Source organism: Cyrtonyx montezumae, unplaced genomic scaffold (genome assembly GCF_038088225.1).
Source record: "Cyrtonyx montezumae isolate F1298 unplaced genomic scaffold, pur_monq_1.0 scaffold_13, whole genome shotgun sequence".
NCBI lineage: Eukaryota > Metazoa > Chordata > Aves > Galliformes > Odontophoridae > Cyrtonyx > Cyrtonyx montezumae.
Genome location: NW_027071859.1, coordinates 19,584,888 through 19,597,983, shown reverse-complemented (window position 1 = coordinate 19,597,983; position 13,096 = coordinate 19,584,888). Strand labels below are relative to the sequence as shown.

The 13,096-nt window shown below is 39.2% G+C and overlaps 1 protein-coding gene across 1 annotated transcript in view; it reads right to left on the bottom strand.

Annotated features, from left to right (window-relative positions):
* MYOM2 (myomesin 2) overlaps nucleotides 1-4,787 on the bottom strand; it is an 81,861-nt gene extending 77,074 nt beyond the window's left edge. The window contains 1 exon segment of the mRNA XM_065730769.1: nucleotides 4,727-4,787. The gene's annotated coding sequence lies outside the window, so the exon portion shown is untranslated.
* Between the last annotated feature and the right edge of the window lie 8,309 nt (nucleotides 4,788-13,096).

Here is a 13,096-nt window from a genome sequence, read left to right as displayed (position 1 = left end):
TGTCTGTGTACCCATTGTGTGTATGACATTTGTCTTTCTCATAAGTTTGTATGTTAACCGAACAGTTAATAGTATTATGTTCCTTCTGTTCTATTTTTAATTAGCCCTTTCACTTAAATGAATGTGCAAATGGCAAACCCATAGATTGAGCTGACTCAGCTGTGAAGAGCTACTCATGTTTACATGTGGCCCCATTAAAAAATTCTATGAATTTATCAACATGCAACTTATGCGTTGCTATGTGTATAACTCCCCTGAGATCTGATTTGTGGACAAGGGTTGCACAGTAATTTCCATATGCCTGGATGGATCGCAGTCGAGGTTATTTTCATTTCTGAGATAGGAGGAAATATCTTTGCTGTTTACAGTTCTGCCTTTCCCACTAAACGTAAAACTTACATTTTAACTAGCATGTCTTTTTCTGTTAACCAGCACACAAATCTCGAAATTCCAGTTAAGATATTTTTCACTTTTACCCAAGCATTTATAGAACACAAACAGGCATAGTCCTTTGCTCCCAGCCTACATGCAAGCAATTAGCAGAGCTTGTTAGCAGCCAGACTCATTGTGCCTTCTGTTAACACAGAGGGGAGCTGCCTGGCAACAGTTCCAAGTACAATAATCATCGTCAGTTAATTACAATGATGCTTGCAGACTTTGTATTTAATACTTAGTAGTCCTGCAAAGATGACTATCTGAAGAGCAAAATCACAGCCCCAGTGTAAAACCAGCTTTAGCAGAATCTACAGAACCCATAGGGTATCTCGAGTTTAGGATAAGATAATTTTCTATTGTATTACTAGGAACAAAATACTGACTGGTTTTGTAGTTTTCCATTGATATACATTTATACAAGGTGTTTGAAATATGTATTGATATTTAGTCAACGCTCCAGAAACAGAGTTAGTTAACATGATACACAAATAACAACTTAGCCACACTGAATTTATTGACTTAGGTAAATCAGGGTTTAGTCACTACTGGAAACCTGATTGTACTGGCATGCCAGGTAGTGGAACTGATCCAATAGCAAGATGTGGGCAATGATCTGACAGAGGCATCAAAGAAAAAAGTGCATTTCCCTATGGGGAATTGAGAAATCAATGAAAGGATGACATAAATAACCCAAGAGAAAGACAAAATAGTTGTTTGAATAATTGTAAAAAATTAATAATGTTAATTTTATTCATGAAGTTCTAGTGATATGTGACTGCAAGAGTTTAAGGGAACTGGTCACAAAACAACCCTTGAAATTCATCCATGCAGATCCAATTAACTTCCCTGGATTTCAAGAAAAAGATCTAGAGTTACAGTTCAAGGTGTTTAATTTCTTATCTGACTTTAACTCTTTTGGGAGAGCATAGTACCTTTGTATCCTTACATTTCTATTTTTTATAGCTATTTATTTCTCTGACTCTAAATGATATTTCTGACATCAGCAGGATCTGTGTGCTATATAAAGCACTCAGAGGAATATTAAATACGAACAAAAATAATACATCAACCAAAATGCCCATGATGATTAACAATATAAAATCTGTGTAAGTTAGATTGATCAAATCAGTTTACACAAATATACATTTCCTTACATTTGGTAGCATCTGTATAACTTATATATGTGAATAAAAAACTTGAGAGTAGATAGCAGAATTCCGAGGCAAGAATATGCATAGTTTCATGCCATCGTAATACTGACCTGAATAGAAAGCAATAATCTAGGACCATGTGACAAGGGGCCACATTTGGGAGCAGGAAGCCAAGCGTCTGATATGAAGGAATTGAGTTTGATAAGTGAGTTAATTTAAGATTTAAAGGACTGGCAGTAAATTCTAGCATGATCATTCACCTAACCTCAGAGAGCAGGCACACAACCAAATAAATTGATGGATAGGATTGACAGATGTCATGGGAAAGAGAACACAGTTGTGGTCGCCACAGATAGACAACTTGCATTCTCTGACTGAGGAGGTTCGTGTCATGAGAGATGCACTATACAGTATGTACTCTCTCTGCCTGACCTGTCAGTGCTACACCATGCAACTTGCACTTTCTGCGCTCATCTCTGTCCTTGTCTATCTGCAGAAGTGCCAAAAATGATTCTCAAGTTCTTGTCTGCCCTCACATAGCCTATCTTTCTCATTCTGGCTGAAAGATCAGTATGTCCTGCTCCTATGGGCATAAATCCTTGAGCCTCCTCAGCATCTCATCTTTCTTAAATAACTTCGAACTTTTGCACTGAATCAAAGGTTTGTTCTGATTTTCCCCATGGAACTGCTCCCTCTGAAAATCTGTAATTCTGTTTGCTACTCAAAGTAAGTTTTTCAGGAGCCCTAATTTTCCAACTAATGTTTCTCTTGTACATGAAAGGTCGTGATATTTAGCTGTTAAAATACAATTAATTCCATACTACTTACCTGTCACAAAGAAAGATAAAAAGAAAGGAAGAAGAGAGAGGGAGGGAAGTATGTGCAGACATCATTTGCTTCTAATAACCTTCTTAAAAAATTACCATTCTGCCTCAGAAAACATGTAGTTTTTTCCAGATAGCTTAAGCAATTCTGTAGAAATTACAGCAGATACATAAGAACATTTTCCCCCAGGAAACTTCACTGTGGTAGAATACTTGTAAAGTTTGCATGAATCATGCCACTCATAGACACTGCAGTCTAAAACTGAATGGCACGTAGGGGGTCTGATAACATCTTCTCCATTTTAATAATAAACTTCTAAAATGTTAATATTTTTCTTCAGTCTTTTATCCCTGTGTGTATGTCTGCATTGAGATCTTATACAAAAGAGGATAAACTGAAGAAAGAAACTCAACCTCATACTCTACTGTTAGTTTAAGACACTTGTCTTTCCCATTGTTTTTTTGTTTTTTTTTTCCTTCTGCATCATAAGAAGTCAGCTTCAACTTCTTTGGCAACAGAATATAAATGTTTTTGAAATTAAAAAAGCATACGGAATTCACAACGCTTAAACCATATGGAACTCCAGACATTAGTCATCAAGCTTCAAAATTCTTTGTCTTTTTTTTCTTCCTTGTCTTGTCTTTAGCTATATTACAGCTGGTCTCATATTTTACTGATCATGTCTCAATTGTCTGGGAATAGAATTGCCTAGTTTTGCATATTTGTTTTAAACAGAAGCCTTGTGGATGAGATGTTTGATCTGGTTCAAATCATTCTGAGAAATACATGCATCACTTTCCTCATTAAACCTAAAAAAAGGACTCCCTTACCAATTTCTAGATACCTGAACATCCAGCAAAGCAACCTTTTCAAGCATCTGATGATGACCATCACAGATGCATCTGGTTTTTGTTAATAAGTTCACATTATGAATGAGGAGACATTTAACACCTCACTATATAAAGTGGTCTTGTTTGCAAAGACATTGGTCTGCTTTACCTTCTAACCATCACAGTTAGCATGGAGGCAATTTAACACAAATCATGGTCACAGCTATAACTCTTGGTAAAGTCCACCACCTGCTATGCTCTGCAGTGTGCAGACAGGAGGCAGGGCCGTGGCTTTGCCCCCCAGCTACCCTTCCTCTGAGTGAGGTCACTGCCATGCAGGGAGCTTTGGTTCTTGCATTCTTACAAGTCTGATCTGCAATTGTGGCTTTTTCACAGCTCTTGTGATGGAAGGGAGTTGAGTACACACACACAGCAACCCACCACCACAATCTAACATCTTTTGCCTTATCACTGCTATAAGCCAAGCACCATGTACCCTCTTCTATTTAAGTAGAAGCTTTCTTAAGAATTTTGAATATTTCGCTGGAAATTAAATGTGGCTGCATTTGGCCATGTTGACCTGAAACTTTGACATCCCAGCACTCCAAATATATAAGGATATGCAACAAGTTCCAGCACGATTTTAAGATTTCCGTTGACTTGGCAAGTATAGTAAAATCCCTTCAGCTGGACAGCAAGGAATGCGAGACAGTGAGATGATGAAACTCAGCCACTTCCCATCATCCCAAGCTTTGTTATCTTTCATTATGATACTTTCATTGGCTCACAGGTATTATCAACCCACAGGCAAAGTTTCAAGAGTATGAACATGATTTCCACAGACACTATCAGTGGAATTTGGCTGGAATTTTTATCTGGCACAGAACACATCACGTAGCCTAAAGCAATAGATGCACTAGAAATGCATCTTCTGAAGATGTATTTAAAAGTATGGTAGACAAAAAATAAAACTAGAACTTTCTGTCTCAGCTACATTTCATTACTCAGCATACCAAATAGTTTTGCCAGCTACTACAGGATGAATTTTTATGCTTTTTTTTTTTTTTGAGTTTATCCATCATAAAACTCACGTTTTATGTTTTCTTCACATATCATGAACCCACAAAAAAAATAAGGACTTTATCAATATATGTGCAACTGTGAATGCACATATACCAACAGAACTATATACTGGTATAATGTAATTCTGTATACTCAGAAAAAAAAAAAAAGAAAGAAGAAAGAAAAATAAAGGTACATAATTCACACTAAGATCAAACTAGCTATGCACAGCGTGAAACAAATCTACTTTCGTTTTTCATTTGCTTTTTTCATAAATTAATCAGTGTCCTGTTTATAGCTGCTTTTCCCCAAAGAAGGAATGATTATTTATTATGTACAGAAAAGCACTCAACATGCAACACATTCCCCATAATCCCTCCCCTTTCTCTGAACAAGAGCAAGTTAGATGAAGAATGGACTTACCAAGGGATACAGAAATATTGCAAAGCAGAGAAGCAGACCAGCCTTTCCCAGCTTAGTAGACTCTGGCTGAGGAAAACAAAAATAATTCCCCTCTCTAAAGGCTACTGCCCCTTCGCTCCCATTTAAGGGCAGATACAATGCTATATATAGAACTAACCAAGTAATTCTCCCAAAACTGGGGTCAGCCTAATAGGCAGTAAGGGTGTGGTATAAGGAAGAGAAAAGCCCTAACCCATATGCAGTTTAAACTATACTCTCATAAAAGACAGACCTCAGTCCTGATTAAAGCAGTTTCAGTTGGAAGTGCAACACCAAGCACATGGGAAACGGTTTATTATGAGAAAACAGTTTAAACATTTAATTTAGAAGTGGTTGAAGACTTAAAATAATCAGTAACTTAGACCAGTAAGGAGTCATAAACTCTAGAATCTTATTAGTAGAGACATGAGATCCCCTTGGTGCCTCAGGCTGTAAAATGAGCCTCTCCCCTGCCTCTTTAAGAGCACCTTGGATTTTGGAGAACATGACTGCAATATATTAAGACACAGCAACTATATAAAAAGCCTACTGACATGGATTTAAGGAGAGTCCAATTCCTACTCACTGTTTCCACCTCCATAATGTCACTAGTTGACCTAAGAGAGATTCTTCTACCTCACATAGGTAAAATAAGACGAATTAACACATACAATAGGTGGGAGAAAAGAAAAAAAGAAAAAGAAAAAAGAAAAACGGAGAAAGAAAAAAAGAAAATAAAACCACCCAAAGCACACAGTTCTGTGATACTGGTGATCCCCTGATGACTACCAACTAAAATGTACATTCAGAGCCTATAGGGTTCCCAGATTTCCATCTGGTAAGTCCAGGGCAGAAGCATAGATGCTAGCATCACACAGGACTGCTGTCGTGGCTCAGACACATCCAGATGTGATGGGACAGCAGTGCTTGCTTGAGCTAGCTAGCATGGGCTCAGTGGTGGTACCCTCCTCTGGTGGTAAGCAACCCTGTAGAGATTTGCCATGAGGCAGGAGTGACAGGAAAGGAAGGGAACAGGTCCCTAACAAGGCTTTATGACAATAAAGGAACAATCACATGCCTGTTTTTCTGTCTGGAAGTAAGGACATTACTGGGAATTAATGGCACACCTAATGGTACCTCGTAACAGAGTTAATAATGGCACAAAGGGTGAGTCTACTCAGTGAATCATCAGCATATAATAACGGCAATTAACTGATGTCCAAAATATTGGAAAACAACAAAATCTATTTTCAATTTACTTCTGCTAGAATGGCATCAAGACCAAAGTCACTAAATGTCAACTAAGATTTTTCAGTGCATGGTATAAGAAATTTTGATACACGAACAATATGTTTTAAGTCATACTTCCTTCTTATGCACACATGCAAGGGAAGCAAAGGAGGATGTGGAAAAGCCTTTAACCAGCTGACTCTAATTGTATCTGCAGCATTCATCCAAATTACCTAAATAACTCTGGTTAAGGATCTTTCTCACTTTCTCATTATCTAGGACTACCCTTTCCTTGATGCAGACTTCTGCCTTCCTCCCTTCAATCTTAAAATACTCAGTCTGACAGAATTAGATCTACACAGACAGACATGGTGGACTGCATATGCACTGATCATAGATGTCTCCACAGAAGCAGCTGTCAAAGTAATTAGCACATAATAAAACAGAACAACCCCCTTTACTTATACAGCTCCTGCTCTCCTATTTCATTATCTTTTAGGAGGTAAAAGGTAGGTTTTCAAGAAAATTTAAAGTTCTCATTACACTCTGTTGTAAATTTCTTGTGCTATATTTATTTTCTATAAAGAAGTGGAGGAATGTAGAGCCTGGTCAGTCTGTCCTAACACTTGCTCTCTCTTCTATTTTAAGTTATTTCCTCAGGGTGTGGCTGGATGTCAAAAATGTGAGAGTGCATCCTGAGAGCTCTGGGGAGCAGACCAGGGCAAGAAACAGTCATGCAGTAGGGCTGACTCCAAGCTGTTTGCAGGTAAGTAAAAAAAAAAATTCTCCTTCTCATTGTAGTTATTCACAATATAGAGTAGAAGGGAGAATCAGAATCCTGCGTCACTCAGTGGTACTGAAATTTAGGCAGCAGGGCACTTACAATCCCAAAATGATCCAACATATTAATTATAAAAAAAAATTAGATTATGGCGTGGCACAAACTTCCTCTTTAAAGGCATCTCTCCCTGATCCCTATAATTCCCAAACAGAAATTCTTCCCTAAGAGGTACTTTTTTAAACCCGAGATTTAGCAGGGTATCAAAAGGATTATTCAAGCACTTAAAACTGAGCTTGTGCTAAAATCCTTTAGTGAGTGTGGTCTTTTGGAATTATCTATCTTACACCAGTCCCTTGATGTGGGATGTTTACATGCACACAGGCTTAAGTAATGGCTCAGCTACTCCCATTCTCCCATTAAGAGGCAGACCAAGACCTGCAAGAGAGCTCAGAAAAAAAAAAAAGAAAGATGCATTAGCTTTATTAGCCAGTGGAGGAAACATCAAAACAGTAATGAAAGGAAATACAACAGTGCTTTTTGCCTGCAAGAGTGCCTTAATGTTGGCCCTGTGCATTTTTCTCTCTCCGTTTCCAGGAAAACCTATTACATCTGTGTAAGATATGTTCTGAAGTCTGGCTTTAATATTTTAGCTCTTGATTTCTTCAAATGCTTTTAGTATATTTATAGTCACATATGACTTGGTTTGGTAACTAGAAATGAAGTTCCTCATTTCTGCAGTAGTCCTAATTATTTATAAAGCCCTCTGATAATGTTTCTGATGCTGCATCATGACAATGGATAGTGTACCCTGGGAATCATAAAGCAAACCTGGGAGACCTTATTACAGCCTTCCAGTATTTTAGGGGAGCTTACAAGCAGGAGGAGGAGTGACTTTTCACACAGTCTGATCATGGTAGGACAAAGGGGAATGACTTTCCAAGAGGGGAGAGTTTTAATTTAGATGTTATGAAAAAATTTTTCAATTAAAGGGTGGTGAGGCACAGGCTGCCCAGAGAGGCTGTAGATGCCCCATCCCTGGAGGTGGTCAAGGTCAGGTTGGATGGGGCCCTAGGCAGCCCAATCTGGTGAGAGGCAACACTGCCCATGGCAGGGGGCTGGAACTAGGTGATCCTTGAGTTCCTCCAACATAAGCCATTCTGTGATTTTATTAAACATCCCTTGGATTTTCTTCATAGTTATCCAGGTCATAGCACCTCTCTTGTAGCTATAAATGAAAGGCAAAACAATGGATGCAAGACTAACCACATAAAGAAATCAGGCTCTTTACTCAACTACTGCTTTTGGTCAGAAGCTCGAGATTGTCAGTTATGGGTGCCAGGTATATGACGAATAAAATATCTCTTATTCAAAACAGAAGAATATATAAAGTACTCTAAAACTTTCTTGCCCATTTAAACGTTAAACATGAAATGTACCTGACAGCCTTGTTCAGGTGGGAAAAGGAAAGCCCCATCCCAGCTCCTGAGAAGCTTGGACACTTCTTTCTCTACTTCTTCCTTCTGCTTGTTTTCATTTTTCTACTAGAGCCTTTTTTTCTTTTTTGACACACAACTCACAAGTATTTTAGAGCTAGATACATGCAGTTGCACACCACTGAAAGCTCCAACTACCCCTCCCAGAAATGAGGATAGGCTGTGTGAAGATGAGCGCATGCAAGAGCCACAATGGTTGCAGGAGGAGAAGACACTTGCAACCAAGGGAAGCGTGTGGAGCTGCTGGGAGACAGGACAGAAACAGCTGCAAAAAAGCTCTTGATAGAGGCAGTTTTAAACGTCCAGACTATTCTGCAGAGGTAGACTGAAGTGCATCCAGAACATCAGACAATATGAAACTTGGAACAAATGCTCAAATACCTGAATATACAGCATGTTGGAAACATTTTCCCTGAAACATAAAATAAAGTCAAACTCTTTATAACTATCCTTATTTATATCTAAGAAGGCAAACATGCCCATGATTCTCTGAGTCAACATTTTAAAAGGTATTTAAACTGTAATGTGTCACTCTGCTGTCTAAGGACCTACTCTGGAGCACACCAGAGTCAGCAGTAAGGTTTTACTGACTCAGGAAGGCTCTGAATCATATTCTTCTTGATTTAATGCCTGTTTAAGGAGTTGACAGTGGGTTAGCTCAAACACAAACAGAAAATATAGAGTTGCTTCATGTGGTAAAGCATTCCAAATTCTTCTTTTGTGAGTTATTGCAAGTGACAAGAAGAACATATTTTACATTGCTTTGGACAGCATAAAATACTCTAAAGCTGGTAATGGGCTGACAGTGATATTTTAATCAAAATCAGGGCTTCACACAGTGGGATTGCTTAACTAAGAGTGCTTTGCTAAATTTTAGGCTGAGCTAGCTGCATTTAGTTACTACAAGCCATACCATAGGAGACCCCGTAAGCCGCCCTTTCTTAATTTACCATGGCATTCTCTTTTTCAACCAGGTACAATGACAAGGACCATTGTGATTTTGTCTTACTCTGGTATATTTATTCAAGTGTCTCACAGTGTCTGATGAAATGTTCTGCAGGCATCCACAGTACCAACACGTAACTCTAACCAACACTTAACTGATCTCAGTGTCAGCAAGGAGAGATGAAATCTAGACATATTCAGTTGGTAGGAGGACAGAGACAGGAACCAGTTACATTGCCGTCAAGTGCCCTGAAGACATCACTGCACTGGGAAGACAGCTACAGCCCCTGAATCCACCATTAAGTAACACCATACAGAACGTGTTTAAATGCCATCAGGCTTTGGTAGATGCCAGCTGTGATGAATACTGTTGTAGAGAGCATGAGACCTATTTTCCACCATTTTAATAATCAGATGACATCCAAGATGTCTGCATCCCAGCAGAGTGAGTAGGAACTGACCATCTTCTCATCACTGACGGGGAGTTAGATGGTCATATTTCGTGGACTTATCCAGTACTGGCCCTGCTCTGAATATTCTTTCCTGGGTTTCTGGGGAAAAAAGAGGTCAGGATTTCACCATGGAAACACAGGGCAGTACAGTTTGCTTATTCAGGTTGCTTATAAAGGATGTTAGGAGCAACCTCCCTCCTGCCCAGATACTGGACCTCATTCTATGACCCAGGATCTCTTGCCAGGATGGGGAACACAGCTGCTGCTTTCCATTTGCAAGTTCAATCAACAGTGAAGCTGAGCATGCCTGGCAGAGACATGCAGACGTACACAGATGCATACATAGAAGACATTAACATGGTCTCCAAGACTACCAAAGCCAAGGCACTGCATCAACTGCTCCTAAACATAGGACTCACATCAAACATAGGCACAGACAACCAAGTGTTTGCGGGCTGCTTCAGCCCAGTTCCATGATGGTTGGGGTGGGGGACCCACAGACCCATGCCCTGGGAAGGGAAAAAGGAAAAGGAAAAGGGAAAGGGAGATGGGCCTAAAAACAAAACAGTGGCAACGATCTGAGGAGGAAAGCTAATTTACTAAATAAGATATTGGAATGCAAAATAATACAATATAATTCGATATAATAGGAATTGAAGCTAATAAATCAAATAAAATGAGCAAGAGAGTGTCCAATAAACTGAAGGCCTTACACTAAATGCTGAAGGTGAGATGGTAGTGAGCACCTGCTGCTGAGTCTATCCAAAAGGACAGAGAGTGTCTCGTGACATGAAAACAGCTTTTATCTTTCCCTCTGAGCAGAAAATATAAAAATACAAAGTAATGCAAAGTCCTCTGGGGGACATAGCTCTTCTTCTCTTCTGAGACAGGTATACCCAGAGCTTTCAATGATCCTTGGAGTTGGAGCATTAATTCTTTAACTCCCACTGCACTACATGATATTATGATGTGGAATACTAATAACAAAAATCATAAAACTATGACACCAAGTCACAGAACTGCAGACTGGTTGAGGTTGGCATGGACCTCTGTCACCATCTCAATCAGGGATGGACAGAGTAGGGTGCCCAGGACTATACACACAGAGGAGACTTCGAAGACTCAGTGCAGCCTGCACCAGTGTTCTGACACCTGCACAGCACAGAAGTGCGTCCTGATATTCAGAGGGAACCTCCTCTGTCTCCTTTACTTCCTCCCCCATTCTCTTAACACCTTCGTCTGTTTGCACAGTTCTACCAACTCCCACTCCCAGTCCAGTATTCAGAATCTCTACATTCCTCATATCTTCCCAGTTTACAGTCTTACCATTTGCCAAGTCCAGGTTAGTCTTCCTGGGATAGCCCATCAATCAGCGAGACTGGTGAGCTGTGTTTCTCCTCACATTCTCCATCACTGCTTGTCAGGTCTGTGTCTCTGAATGTTTGTTTATTGTCTTCATCTTTTCTTGTCACCCTGACGCTAGGAGCTCCTCAATCACGTTGCTGGAAGAAACATTCTCACATTCCACTACCTGCATGAAATAACGTAACAAAACACATTTTTGTTACTGACTTTGTCATAGTCAGACTTTTTATCTCTGTATTTTTGGTTGTCCTCTCTCCCTCCTTACACAACAAAGTCATATATTCTTACAGAGAAAAAACATTTTCACATTCCACTTATCTCTACACAGGCAACACAGAAATTAACTGTTCCTGTTTCACTGGGGGAAAAAAATAGAAGGAAAAATTAAGTAACAGATCACACAGCAGATCACCTGCAGGAGTCCAGTGTGAGTGCATGTGAGATCACCAAATGGTATCAATTTCAGGCATATCCTACTATTTAGGGTTATTGAACTTTGCATGACATATTCATCAATTCATGTCAGTGGAAGTACTTAGTTATGCAATGTATGACCCATGTCACACAAGATCCACTCTCTGATCTATGTATGATTATAAATGTGCTCTAGAGTACTAAGTCTTTTGTATATTCCTGGCAGCAGGTAACTCTCATTAAAAATATATATATATATTATGATTTAGTTCAAGGATTAAATACTCACAAGGACAGCAATTTAAAGGAATAATATAGTAGAGGTCAGAGCAGGATTTCACTGTGAACAGACAAGAACCATTGGAAATGCAGCTCATGCATGATTTTCTTTAGAAATGGTAGCAGTTGGGCTCTGTAATTGCTAGTGCTACTGCTGGTATTCTATAAATTTGTTAGTTACATACATTTCAGAAGTTACAAACAAAAGGATTGAGTCCAGTACAAATAGGTCCAACAATAACTGTATTGAGCTTGTCAAGCCCAGCCAAGCCCAGAGTTTACACACTCTTAAGAGACATAATTTGGTATTTTTAGTGACGAGGAAACTGATTATTGTTTTACAGAAATACCAATAAGTCAATTCACCAGGACTTCAGCAACAGTGCTGCAGACCTGCTAGTGCTTCAAACCAAGATACATTTGGTGATCACCAGTTCTCACAGCTACCACTACCACCCCTCAGCTGTTCTACAGCAACAAATATTCCTGACAGGAGGTTTCAATGAATTCTTTCGTCATGCCATTTAACTGTCAAATTACTCTTCTCCCTCCTTGACAGTCAGGTGTCATTAAATGTGTCTCCAGGGTAGCTGACACCAGCATCCTTCATCCTCAAGTTATACACATACTTGATTTCAAAGTTTTCTATTTAACCAAATAGAGACTGTTTCCCACAATTACACTATGTAAGTTTATACTAGATATTCCGGTCTATTTTTTTTTTTATCTTGTTTTACCTATGTCAGCTAACCTGTGTCTTGTTTTGTGTGCTGGGCTTACTGAGTATTCTTCTGCAACTATATTTTTTATCACAAGGCAATATTTAAGTTGCTGACCAAAAAACTTTTAGAGATAGAGGTATATAAATTTGGATTCCTGCTTCACTGACATTTTAATTATAGCTTTTGTTCATCATTCTTGATTTTAGACAGTTGAAGTTATGGATTCCAGATATTCAAATAGCTTAATAGCACTGCAGAAGTGGCAGTATATGTTTATCTCCACAAGGAGCATTAAACCTGTTTCTTTCTTGAATTTCTATTGCAATCAGGTAGCATTAGGTACCATTCTGGATTCTCCTGTAAAGCATCTATGTAATAGGTAAGCAGATTCAGTGAGCTGCAAGACCAAAAAAGGCCTTCTTCCAGCTTAATAAATATCCTGAGGCCCAGATCACCTCAGAGCTGCAGAGAATGCAAAGCTTTGAATGCTTAGGACAGCTGTCCTCCCTCTCTCGATGGCCTGCCTGATTATGATTGTACCTGATCCAATCCACTGGCAGTATTCCCCAAGTGACACAAATACTTCAGAGCACAGCGGGAGAGGAAAAAATCTTGAGCTGACTACAGTCGTCAAGATGTCTGGGCATTTACAACAGGACAACAACAGCAGC